Consider the following 12,019-nt stretch of genomic DNA (forward strand, 5'->3'; position numbering starts at 1 on the left):
GGGGGGGATTTATTCAAAAGTCCTCCCAGTCCAGGTGGGAACACAGAGAATGTGGATAGTCTAAGTGGAGAAAATACTGAACTCTAAGAGGAAAAGGAAAAGGGGAACTCAGAAAGGAAACTGAGAAGGGAAAAAGCTCTGTCCCTGCTTAATTACTCTTAAAAGGACAACTTTTTCCATTTTTGTACGCTCAGTAATGCTTCAGATAGTATGATATACAGCATTATGTACTAGATAATATTTTAGTTTGCCACATTTTCTTCAGCTGGAAAATGTTTCATTTTCTCTGAGATTTTGTTTTATATTTAATTCAGTTTTATTACTTGACAAGAAATATTTTTTAATTCATATCATTCCATAAACACCTACTATGTACTAGGGACTGTGTTAAATACTGTATTTATGTTGTCTCCTCTTATCCTTCAAATAATCCTGCAAAGATAGGTTTTATTATTTCCATTTTATGTTTGAAGAACCTGAGGATAAGAAAGATGAAGTGACTTGATCAGTGTTTTCACACATCTCCAAAATTCATTCTCTTAACTACTAATGATCTTGCATATGTTGAGACTAAAAAAAATTTTTAAGTCTCCTATTCTGGTTCCATAGTGAGAATTACACTAACTCCAACGCACTGATTTACACTAAAATTCGCATGGTCAGTCTCATGTGGGTTGGGCACCGCTCTGTTCAGGAGTACAGTGTGACCTTACTTAATCCTTTTCATCTCTCTAGGTCATAATTTCTTTATTTTTTAATTGACAGTTTGCATGAGATGATTCCTAAATTGCTCAATTGAAAATTCTAGAAATTCTTTTATTTTTAAAAACTCAAGAACAGGGGTTACTTGGAGTCTACTAGAAGGTTTTAGAGATTAACAAGATACATGATTTGGCTTCATGACTCAACTAAAATTGCAAGATAAAATATGCAAGATATAATGCATGTATATACATTTTTTTGAAGATGCAATTCATAGCTTTTCTCACAGTTTCATATAACTCCCCATTAACCCTCCACCTTGAGGATGTTAAGAAGTATAAGAACCAGAGTATTTTTACATAATGTAATAAACTGCAGTGCTTCATGAATCCCTGAGTTGTTTGTCTTTAACATGAGTATGACTGTTCCTTGAAAGTAGTTTTTTGAAGTAAGGAACAAATGTATTTATCTTAAGGGATAAGTTTATTTTCAGGCTATTAAGCCTATAATGTTTTCTGTTTTATTAACCAAGTAAAATACTTCTTGTTATTTTATTGCTTAAAAACAAATCTATTAAATAGAATAAGTAAAGATTTGACTCTGTCTTATGACAAATTAAAGAATGCTCAGTTTTAAAGAGTAACTCACATGCCCTTCACTAACATATATTCCCCACTTTGCATCTTCCTATAGGAAAAGAATATTTGAGGTCCATCTGTAAGGAAAGAAAAGGAAGCAACAACATAATGCCTAGAGCTCGGAGCCAGTTAAACCAGGTTTGTTCTTTTTCTTTACTTAATGTAACATGTTTATTCCAGTTTTGAATCTGTTTTATCGACTACTGCCTTATTCCACCAGCAAATATAATAATGTTTAACCTTGCCATAATAGTCTAGAGGAGACAAAGGAATATGACATGCCCTTTTCAAAATATTTACAACCTAATTACAAATACGAAAGAAAAATGATAAAAAGCTCGATGATACTCTTACTTTAAGATGAGGAGTTTTGTGAGGTTTGCTTAAGGTCAAAAGCCCTTAGAGGAGAGTCAGGCTGAGTTTCAGTCTCAGATCCCTTGACTTCATACCTCATTTGCCTTCCATTATGTCACAATTTCCCCCATTTGATTTAGGTTTAGTTGTGTAGATGCTGATCACTGAAGCTGACGTTTAGGACCCATATATATTTCATTTAAGGAAGCTTTCTGATGAAGTAAAAATGAGGGAAAGCATTCTCTATTCTCTGAAAGTTTAGATATTGAGAAAGGAACTAATAGTTGTAAGCACTTACTGTGTGCTAGACATTATTATAATGATTGAATGTGAGCTAACTCATTCCATTTAAAATGGCCAAGTGACGTACTTGGTATTATCCCTTATTCTTAGAGTGAGAAAGAAGTAAATTGCCCAAGATCACATAGCTAGAAAGAAACAAAAGCAGAATCAAAACCCTTTATAGAGAAAAGTTAAATGGAGTTTGTTTTATGCCTATTTACTTAAAATTTAATATCACATAAATCAAGCACATAGCTGAACAGTTTGATCTGAGCTCCTTTTCCTATTAGTGTCATTCATTGTTAATTCAAATGTTAGCAGTTGAATCATTTCACTAAAATGAAATTTACATCTTTTAAGTGTGCTTTTCATTGTAACCAATTTGAAAAGGTAGTGGTTTAAGCTGCATAATTCTGTGGTGAAGAGAAATTTTAAATTCACAGATTAATGAACAGGAACATACAGTAAAAGGAAGTTGAGGTGGGAGTCAGACCTGGGTCCTTCCAACTCCCAGCTTCCTTACTGACTTGTGTGCTTTCTAAGGCTCTTACTTTTGCACTCATTTTGTAAGATGAGAAGTTTCCCTAAAGATCTTAAAATTATAAAATAACACTATCAGTAGATTTTTTATGTGTTTCAAATGTAAATATCAAAATTTTAGATGAAAAATCTTTAGAGATCACTTAATTGAATCCTCCCATATGACAGATTAAGAAATTGAGATCCTTACTTTTGTATGTCACTTTAAATATTTCAAAGATCTTCTACATTGATCTCGTACAAACCTCACCACAATCCTGTGGGTTAAACACTGTCATCTTTAGTGTACACATGACCAAACTGAATTGGTCCAAGGTCACATAGCTGGGCCTAGAGACTAAATGACTCTGTGACCTTAAGTTTACTATGTTTTCTTGCTTTAGTAGGATTAAATACATCCCTGGATGAAGTTCTGTTGTGGAAGAAAGTGAGAAGTTAGTGATTTATGCAATAGATCTAAGCAGAAGAAACATATTTCCTAGTATAAAAGTAATAATAACTTCAGCTATATAAATAGCAGAAACAAAGAGGCCAAGGTAGTGGCAAAAAGTAGGGTCTATAAATTGGTTTAACTTTGGTTTCCACTTCTTCCTGGATTAGGAGTAAGCATGATTGACTTTTAGGATTCTTCTGTTTATCAATAGCGTACTATTTGATTTGCTTTGTCCTTATTACTAAAATAATTCAAGGAAAACCATACTTTGTAGTAAGAATTTATATATTATAGATGACCTACAGAGAACTTAAAAAGTTAATGCAAAAGGATACCCTAAAAAAGCAAAGAATAAGCATGAGAAGCTAAGCTTTACATGAAATTATTTAATTATTTTATTGCCTTTATTGATGGGAGTTTTCTTTTATATTTCCACTCTGTAGTTGTGAAGCTATTGCTTAGAATATTACCTATCTCTATGCCAGTGATCTTACTATATAGAACAACAGGGTCTGTCATCTGCGCTAGAGTGTGCTTGCAACCTCAAACTTCTGGGCTCAGGTGATCTTCCTGCCTACACCTTTCTAACACCCACCACCACTCCTGGCTAATTTTTTCTATTTTTTGTAAAAATGGTCTCACATATCCTCTGAGCTGAAGCAATCCTCCTGTCTAGGCCTCCTAGGCTGCTAGGAGCAAGCTCATTGTGCCAGAGCAATATTTTCTTTTCATTGCAAAGAAAATTATCTTATAACTAGTATGTAGTATATGGAGCCAGGGACAATGGCTGATATAATCTCAGCATTTTGGGAGGCCGAGATGAGAGGATCACTTGATGCCAAGAGTTTGAGACTAGTTTGAACAACATAACAAGGCCCCATCTCTATAAACATTTTTTTGAAAAATTACCTTGGCTTAAAAAAAAAACCAAAAAACAGAAAATTACGTGGGCATGGTGACAAGTACCTATACTCTCAGCTACTGAGGCAGGAAGACTACTTGAGCCTAGGCGTTTAAGGTTGCAGTGAGCTGTGATGATGCCACTGCACTATAGCCTAGGCAACAGAGTGAGACTGTCTGTTTCCCCTGAAAAGCCTAATGTGTGGATGTGAACAGTTCTTTTTACAGTATTGATCACCCAATTGCCCCTCTTTAAAAGGAACTGATTTTCTAGATGGTACTTTCTCTGCAGATATGAAAATTTGATTTCTAATAAAATCTTTTTTTGTTCTATAATAAAATTTCACTAATGTGAAACTATTCTATAGATCCAATAAATGGAAGGAGGATCTCCCAGATGGTTTTAAACAAATAAGGAAAACAGTGAAGGATGAAGTCGGTATAGAACAAAATTTAAAAACAATAAGAATTGACTTAGAGAAGAAAAATTTATTATTTCCTTTTGGAAATCTAAAGTTCTTAAGAGTCTTTTTAAAAATTCTCTTGCCCTGCCGCTATGTTCTTTCCATATGCCCTGGCCTACAGAAGGCTCTGCCTCTCAGCTCATACCCATTCTCACACCATCACAGAGCCATGGCCTTCAGGGAAATGGCATTTGATACAGACTTGAGTACAGTTAGTTTTTAATTCTCATCTTCGTATCTGACCTCAAATCATGTGCAAGGGGGTTTTCTAGCTATGATGTTTTACAATGCTTTTATAAAGGAAAAAGTAGGCTGGTGCAGTCACTTACATCTGTAATCCTAACACTCTGGGAGGAGGAGGCTGGTGGATCCCCTGAGCTCAGGAGTTTGAGACCTGCCTGAGAGAGAGTGAGACCTTGTCTGTAAAACTAGCCAGGTGTTATGGTGGGTGCCTGTATTCCCAACTACTCAGGAGGCTGAGGCAAGAAGATCACTGGAGCCCAAGAGTTTGAAGTTGCTGTGAGCTATGATGCCACAGCACTCTACCAAGGGTGACAAAGTGAGACTGTGTATCCAAAAAAAAAAAGGGAAAAAATAAAAAGTATACTCCACAGTAGTTGATTTCTGATTTTGTTGACATAACTCAGGAGTTAGTTTCCCAGAAGTGTCAAACACCTGGCATAAACAGTTTCATTAAATTGTACCTATTATAAGATGGTCGTGTCTTGCTTTACCCAGACTATGGTTAGTTGTAAGGACTACTGTAGCTGTGGCTAGCTGTGATTCAGTGGTCATAATAAAATTATGATATTTAAGTAAAGTTATGATATTTAGCTGAGGGCTTAGAGTTTTGAAGGTTGCTGGTCTTTTTCCTGTGATTTGTAAGTTTCCCTTGTGTGGCTTTAGGGTTAAAAAATTCCTATCCTGGAGTCAACTGCAAGCCAACCAGGCTTTCAGGCTGGTGTCCCACTCATATTAAAATGTTCCCTTTCTGTGCATGTATGGCCTCATGATTCAGAAGGCATGGTTTAAATACATATAAGCATGATTTTAATACATACAAACTTTTTAATTTTTAAGTACTTATTTCAAGAAAGAAGTTGTTGCTTTCCTCTCCCAGCCCCCAATTTTATTGACAAATCTGGGAGCATTAAGCAAAATACTTTGCCTAGAGATTGATGCAGAAATAATACAGATTTTTTTACCCCTTGTCACTATGTAATCAGTTTCTATGCTAGGGTACTTTCTAAAAATTAGATCAGTTCTTAGATATATGAAAGTTTGAAAAAGTATCAGATCCTTTTGATATAGTTTTCAGTAAATCTGAGGATGGCAAAGGAAAATATAGAGCTCTTGATTTATATGTGTGGATGAATATGTGTATGTTTGCATTTATGATCTAAACATCTGATTAATGAAATATTTTATTTGATTTACAGCTTGCTTGTTCAACTGTTTTTTTCAGATGAGGGTTCAAATGATTAGGTTACATTGTTTGTTTGTTTTATGAGACAGTCTTACTCTGTTGCCCAGGACAGAGTGCCATGGCCTCAGCCTAGCTCACAGCAGCCTCAAACTTAAACTGAGTTCAAGTGATCCTCCTGCTTCATCCTCCTGAGTAGCTGGTACTATAAACGCCCACCACAATTCCCAGAAAAAAAAAAAAAAATTTTTTTTTTTGAGACAGAGTCTCACTATGTCACCCTCAGTAGAGTGCCATGGCATCACAGCTCACAGCCACCTCCAACTCTTGGGCTTAAGCGATTCTCTTGCCTCAGCCTCCCAAGTAGCTGGGACTACAGGCACCTGCCACAACGTCTGGCTATTTTTTTGTTATTGTTGTCATTGTTGTTTAGCTGGCCTAGGCCAGCCTGGGTATAAGTGGCTGGTGCCCTACCCACTGAGCTATGGACACCACCCAATTTTTCTATTTTTAGTAGAGACAAGGTCTTGCTCTTGCTCAGGCTGGTCTCAAACTCCTGAGTTCAAGTGATGTTCCTGCCTCAGTTTCCCAGAGTGCTACCAGCTTCCTTCTTAAATAAGTTATTTTAAAATTTAAGATGGTGATAGAGTTATAAGAAAACATTGAAAAGTTTTCAAGTGTATTGCTACTTAACAATTAAAGCCCAGGGCTTCATTTGTATTTCTTTGTATTACATTTGAAAGAATTAAATAGGATGATTCATATTTTTAAAAAATTGAAATATAGATAATAAAGGAAATAGGTAGGATCTGTTCACCTGTGTTTCTAAGATTAGTACATCTCCAGTTGTCCTTTTTTTTCTTTTTGAGACAGTTTCTTGCTGTATTGTCCAATCTAGAGTATAGTGGTATCATCGTAGGCTCACCTCAAATTCCTGGCCTCTAGAAGTCCTCCTGCCTCAGCTTCCTGAGTAGCTGGGACTACAGGAATATGCCACCACACTTGGCTGATTTTTCTTTTTTTCTGTAGAGATGGGATATTACTCTTGCTTAGGCTGGTCATGAACACCTGGCACCAGGGAATCCCACCTCAGCCCCCTAAAGTGTTAGAGGCTGCCACACCTGGCCTAGTTGCTCATTTATTTGTATTTATTAGAGAGAAATAGTATAAACAAGTATACATATTCCAAATATTTTTTGAATATTTTGTTAGCTTATATGTGAAGTCTATCTGGAAAATGCCCAGCCATGAAATAGGAAATAATAGAGACATTTATTGAAGAAGATAAAAGAGATATTGTACTAAGACAGTGATGCCTCAGTCCACTTCAAATTGAGGACTCAAACACCCTGGGTCCTCACACAGTTCTCCCAGTGTCTTTTGTGCTATTCAAAACACTGCAGAATCCTTTGTTGGTATCTCCATCAGCTGCTTCATCCTGTTTTCCTAAATCTCATTGCCAGTTTGAAATCTCCTCCCTTTCAAAGGTAATTTTAGTTTGTGAAAAGCCAGAAATCTCAGGACACCAAATTTGGGCTGGGGGTGGGAGACTGGGTTAACTGGGTGATTTGATGTTTCACAAAAAAACTGCACAAGATGTGCTGCCTCGGCGGGTGCGTTGTCATGATGAGGCTGCCATTTTCCAGTTGCCCATAGCTGCAGCTGTTTTTATCACATTGCATCTCTCAGCTAATGAAGAACACTGAGGTAGTACTCCTTATCATTTGGCCTGGAAGAGCGTACTCATAATGGACAACACCTTCCCAATCAGAAAACACAGTTAACATGGTCTTGGTCTTGCTGCAACTTTGCTGCACCTTTTTAGAGAACTAGGCAAGCTTCCACTGGGCCTTTTCTGGATCATAGCCCATGATTCATTTCCATGTGTGACCTTTTAGAGGAAATCTGGCTTGTTGGTAGTGATTTGAAGCAAGTCATTATCAAATGCAGTCTGGTGTTCCTTCTCCTGTGGTGGCAGAAGCCACAGAATGCATCTTGCCATGACACCTTTTTATGCCAAGATTCTGTGTCAAAATCCCAGCCACAGTTTGTTTTGGGATCTCCAGATCAGCTTCCAGTTCTTGTACTGTTAGCTGCTGATCTTTGTTGATTGCAGACCGTACACTTTCAAAAAATTCTCCACCATCTTAAAAGTGTTTGTGCCATACTTTTGTTTGCACTGCACTCTTTGTATCATCCCAGAAGGCTTTCTAAATCATTGGAATGGTTTCCCTGGAGGAATGTTTAAGCTTAATGCAAAATTTGATGCAGCTTTGTTTCTCTCCTCACTCAGTCATTTTGAATGTGAAGGCCACACAGCACACATGCTCTCTCAACAGCACCTAGCGCCCCACTGACTAGTACAGTGAAGTCATTGTTGTTCACACATGTGCGTCCCAATCCACCCTCCTTGGCTGCCAGGTTACATCCATGTTGTACAAACTGCTCAAGTATATATTAACAGTCGGTCAGGTGTGGTGGCTCATCCCTATAATCTCTGTACTCTGGGAGGCTGAGGCGGGCAGATCACCTGAGCTCAGAAGTTCCAGACCAGTCTGAGCTAGAATGAGAACCCGGCTCTAAAAATAGCCAGGTGATATGGCAGACACATGCAGTCCCAGCTTGAGAGGCTGAGAAAGAGAACAGCTTGAGCCCAAGAATCTGAGGTGGTTGTAAGCTATGATCCATAGCACTCTACCGGAGCAACAAAGCAAGACTCTGTCTCAAAAACAAAAATTAACAATGAGTTTGTACTTTCCAAACAGACCTCGTTTGTGCTACCTTTATTTTCCTTATTTCTCAAAGTGAAAAGATTGAGTGATTTTCATAATAATATCAAAAATTATTCTGCTTGATAAAATTGAGCAGTGAAGATTAGTATATGAAATTGATATTGATTTTATTTCTTTTATGAAAACCTATTTCAAAAAAAGTTTGAACTAAAAGTCATTAATTGTAATGAGGGTTTTCTGTGAAGATTAAATTTTAGTTGAAAATTATATGAACTTCCTTACTAGCTTTGCTCATTCTGTAATGTAAGATTTGGTAGTCCAGAGAGGAAAACAAACACCCCCCAAAAAGGTAAAAATTTTGGTAGTCCGAAATGTTGCTTTATCTCTTCTATAAGAGTAGTGAAAGATTATAAAGAACTTGTGGACTCTAGATTTCCATACAGGGTAAAAAAACTGTACTTGATCATATTGAGTGACGTTAGTAAAATTGACTTGCTTTCTCTTCTGTAGTAATGCAAAGACTGCATGTCTTTAAAAACGAATAATGACATGTATCATTTTACTAGGAGGAATAGTGGTTCACAGACATTTTCATAGCAAACTATAGGGAAGGTCTAGTGTGATGAAGGTAATAGAAATCTTATACAGCCCTCCTATTCAGAGTCCTGATTATTCTAAACAGAAGAGAGTGATAGCTAAAGATCATCTCAAAGCTATTAAGTAAGGCCAAGTGTGTAGAGCCCCTAAAAAAGATCACATCAAACGAATAATGGGAATATTGAAAGCCAACCCACACTGTCTGAAGTAAGTTTATAGACTCTACTTGAGTGCGTAGAATTATTTTGTGTTTCTTGTTAATTCTGAGATGATAGAAATTTAACAGAAGCATGTAATGGGAGCAGGTTTAGAATAAGAAGAGGTTCAGAAATCATTTAATTGTCTCCTTTACTTTTACAAAGAGAATCCAAGGTGAGAGCTTAAATTACTTGATCATGTCATATAGGTAGTAATAGAACTAAGAGTAGAATTCTGTTTACTTATCTATTAAATATTTGAACACAGAATTTGAAAATTTGTGTTGGGAAATGATTTTTATTGTTAATTTTTGAAAATCTTAACAAGACTGACTTTTTAAAAGTTGACTTTTTCAGTAAGTTCTATATAATTACCATTACAGATAAGAGACAAATAGGCCCATGCCCTAGAAAACTCCTTTAGGCTGTCCCATTTTGAAGAAAACTTCTCCATACCTCTAACTACTGATCTGTACTCCATCACTATGGTTTTGCCTATTTAAGAAGAGTGTGTAAATGAAATTCAGTATGCCTATTTAAGAAGATAGGTAAATGAAATTGTTCAGTATTTACTCCTTTTAGTCTAGCTTCTTTCTCTCGGCTCAGTGTTTTTAGGATTCATCCTGGTTGTGTATATTAGTGGTTCATTCTTCATTAATTTTTTTGATTGTTCAAATTGCATATATTTTTGGAGTATATATGATATTTTGATACATGTGTACAATGTGTAATGACCAAATTGGGTTGTAGTGGTTCATTCTCTTTATTGCAGGGTAGTATTTCGTTGTATACCTACATCGCTGTTTGAGATTGCTGTAAGTTATGACTCCATGGCACTCCAGAGTGAGACTCTGTCTCCAAAAGATAATAATTTTTTTAAAATTTATTTTTCCCCTCTAGGCAAGATGTTGTGTTTCTCTTGCTGCTTTTAAGATTATTTCCTTGGGCTCAGCACGGTGGCTCACACTTGTAATCCTGTACTCTGGTAGGCTGAGATGGGTGGATTGCCTGAGCTCAGGAGTTCAAGACCTGCCTGAGAAAGAGCAAGAACTTACCTCTAAAAATAGCCAGGCACTGTGGCAGGCACCTGTAATTCCAACTTGAGAGGCTGAGGGAGGAAAATAGCTTGAGCCCAGGAGTTTGAGGTTGCTGTGAGCTATGACACCACAGCACTCTACCAAGGGCAACAAAGTAAGATTGTTAAAAAAAAAAAAAGAAGATTATTTCTTTGTTTTTAGTTTTCAAAAGTTTAACTATGATATGTCTTGATGTGGATTAATTTGAGTTTTACTTTTCTGCTTAGAATCTGTAAGTTTATGTCTTTTGCCCAATGTAGGGACTTTTCAACCATATTTATTCAAATAATTTTTCAAACCTTTTGTTTATCTCTCCTTCTGAGACTCTGATGATATGATTATTAGATCTTTTGCTATAGTTTTGTAGATCCCTGAGATTCTCTTCATTTCTATTGATTCTATTTTCTTCTAGTTGTTCATCTTGGGTAGTTTCTATTGTTTTATTTTTTAGTTTACTGATTCTTCTGTGCCATCCATTCTGCCTGGGCATTGTTGAGCCTATTCGTTGACTTTTTAATTTCAGTTATTGTAATTTCATTTCTCTAATTTCATTTTTTATACCTTCTTTTTCTTTGTGGAGACTTTATTTCTTTACTCAGACTTTCCTCATATTTATATATTTCCAATGTGTTAGTAATTATTGATTGAAACATTTTTATGATGGCTGCTTTAAAATCCTTATGAGATAATTTTTACATTTATGTTATCTTGGTATTGGTATTCATTAATTGCCTTTTCTCATTTAAGTTTTGGTTTTCATGATTCTTGGTAGGATTAGAGGTTTTAAATCAAAACCTGGACATTTTGGACATTAGGTCATGACTTTTTTTTTTAAGAAAAAAATAGTAAAGTATTTGTTATAGGAGAATTAATAAATAATTCTTACATAGTCTCACAAAGAGTATTAAACAGAAAAACACATGAGTGAATTACACCTATACAGAACATGGATAAAGTTTAGAAACAATATTGAGGGGGAAACAGAAAAAAGGGAATGTGTTCACGTAGAATGAAACTATGTGCATAGATTGACAAATGAGTAAAATTAAAAACATATGGGTCATGGGTATATACTTATTTAATAAAATTACTTTTCAAAAGAGAAAAAGAAGTACAAACAAAAACTCCAGGGGAATAAATAGGAATGCTAAAGAAATAAGAAATTCCAGGGGAGTAAATAGGAATACTAAAGAAATAAGATGCAATCATAGATGATGGGCTTGCAGGTGTTTATCTCATTATGCTTTTTAACTCAATATGTTACATATTTTAAAAATACATATTTCATAACAAAAAGTAGGAAAAACTTTAACCAGATCAGTAAGTAGCATTTTTACCTTTTAAATTTGCAAAGATTAAAATTAATTAATTTAATTAAATTTGTTGTTTGCAAAGGTAGGGACAACTCTCTCCTCTCACTGTTGGTGTTGGAAATTTAACTTGGTCCAAACTTTTTTTTTTTTAATTTCAAAATAGTACAGGGCTACAAATATGTTTGGTTACATGGGTCACTTTTATAATGCTTGAGTCATGATTATAAGTGTGCTTATCACTCAGATAGTGTTCATGGCACAAATTAGGTAGAATTTTGCCCATCCACTTCTCCTGTCTTCCCATTAAGTATTTTTTTTTTTTTTTTTTGAGACAGAGCCTCAAGCTATCCCCCTGGGTAGAGTGCCGT

At 35.7% G+C, this 12,019-nt stretch overlaps 1 protein-coding gene across 3 annotated transcripts in view; it reads left to right on the forward strand.

Annotated features, from left to right (window-relative positions):
- Window positions 1-12,019, forward strand: part of PEAK1 (pseudopodium enriched atypical kinase 1) — a 306,357-nt gene that overhangs the window by 115,116 nt on the left and 179,222 nt on the right. For 2 of the 3 annotated variants that reach the window (XM_023510010.1, XM_023510011.1), the window contains exon 2: window positions 1,396-1,478. The gene's annotated coding sequence lies outside the window, so the exon portion shown is untranslated. Of the gene's footprint in view, window positions 1-1,370; window positions 1,479-12,019 lie in introns of those variants that run through there. The other variant, XM_003784540.3, reaches the window with a different exon arrangement.

This window comes from Otolemur garnettii, unplaced genomic scaffold (assembly GCF_000181295.1).
Source record: "Otolemur garnettii isolate 467f Iridium unplaced genomic scaffold, OtoGar3 scaffold00011, whole genome shotgun sequence".
Taxonomy (NCBI): Eukaryota; Metazoa; Chordata; class Mammalia; order Primates; family Galagidae; genus Otolemur; species Otolemur garnettii.